Source organism: Corapipo altera, unplaced genomic scaffold, assembly GCF_003945725.1.
Source record: "Corapipo altera isolate COAL_440 unplaced genomic scaffold, ASM394572v1 0, whole genome shotgun sequence".
Classification (NCBI taxonomy): Eukaryota; Metazoa; Chordata; class Aves; order Passeriformes; family Pipridae; genus Corapipo; species Corapipo altera.
The window spans coordinates 1,465,077-1,466,256 of record NW_020884872.1 but is presented as its reverse complement, the minus strand read 5'-3'; the positions used below and the strand labels follow the sequence as shown (position 1 = coordinate 1,466,256).

The following is a 1,180-nucleotide window of genomic DNA, read 5'->3' as shown; positions in this document are numbered from 1 at the left end:
TTTGGGTTGAAACATTTTTGTTGAAACATTTGAGCTGAAACAAACATTTGAGTTGGAACATTTTTGTTGAAACATTTGGGTTTGGGTTGAAGTATTTGGGTTGAAACATTTGGGTTGGAACCTTTGGGTTTGGGTTGAAACAGTTGGGTTTGGGTTGAAGTGTTTGGGTTGAAACATTTGGGTTTGAGTTGAAACATTTGGGCTGAAACATTTGGGGTGAAACAAACATTTGAGTTGAAACATTTGAGTTGAAACATTTGGGTTGAAACCTTTGGGTTTGGGTTGAAATGTTTGGGTTTGGGTTGAAACATTTGGGTTGAAACATTTTGGCTCAAACATTTGGGTTCTAATGTTGTGCTTCAAATATTTGGGTTTGACCATTTGGGTTCAAACGTTTTGGTTCAAACAAACATTGTTCTTCAAGCATTTTGATTCAGACATTTGGGTTCCAACATTGTGACTCAAATATTTGGGTTCCAACATTGTGGTTTGAATATTTGGGTTGAAACATTTTTGTTGAAACATTTGGGTTGAAACAAACATTTTGACTCAAATATTTGGGTTGAAACATTTGGGCTGGAACATTTGGTTTGAAACATTTGAGCTGAAACACTGGGGTTGAAACATTGAGGTTGAAACATTTTGATTCCAACATTGGGGTTGAAACACTGAGGTTGAAATGTTTGGGTTGAAACATTTTGGCTCAAACATTTGGGTTCCAATGTTGTGGTTCCAACGTTGTCGTTCAAATATTTGGGTTCAAACGTTTTTGTTCAAACAAACATTGTGGTTCAAACATTTTGATTCGAACGTTTGGGTTGAAACATTTGGGTTTGGGTTGAAACATTTGGGTTTGGGTTGAAACATTTTTGTTGAGACATTTGGGCTGAAACATTTTTGTTGAAACGTTTGGGCTGAAACGTTTGGGCTGAAACATTTGGGCTGAAACATTTGGGCTGAAGCATTTATGTTCAAACATTTGGGCTGAAACATTTTTGTTGAACATTTTTGTTGGAACTTTTTGGCTCAAACATTTGGGTTCAAACGTTGTGGTTCAAATATTTGGGTTAAACGATTTTGTTCAAATAAACATTGTGGTTCAAACATTTTGATTCAAATGTTTGGATTGAAACATTTGGGTTTGGGTTGAAACATTTGGGTTTGGGTTGAAACATTTGGG

General features: G+C 35.9%; 1 protein-coding gene across 6 annotated transcripts in view; it reads left to right on the top strand.

The window, feature by feature from the left end:
- SETD4 (SET domain containing 4) overlaps nt 1-1,180 on the top strand; it is a 12,299-nt gene that overhangs the window by 8,237 nt on the left and 2,882 nt on the right. Inside the window, exon 10 of one of the 6 annotated variants that reach the window (XM_027634669.1) lies at nt 1-8. This exon is cut by the window's left edge and continues 651 nt beyond it. The exons of the other annotated variants lie outside the window; for them this stretch is intronic. The gene's annotated coding sequence lies outside the window, so the exon portion shown is untranslated. Of the gene's footprint in view, nt 9-1,180 lie in introns of those variants that run through there. 6 annotated transcript variants of the gene reach the window in all.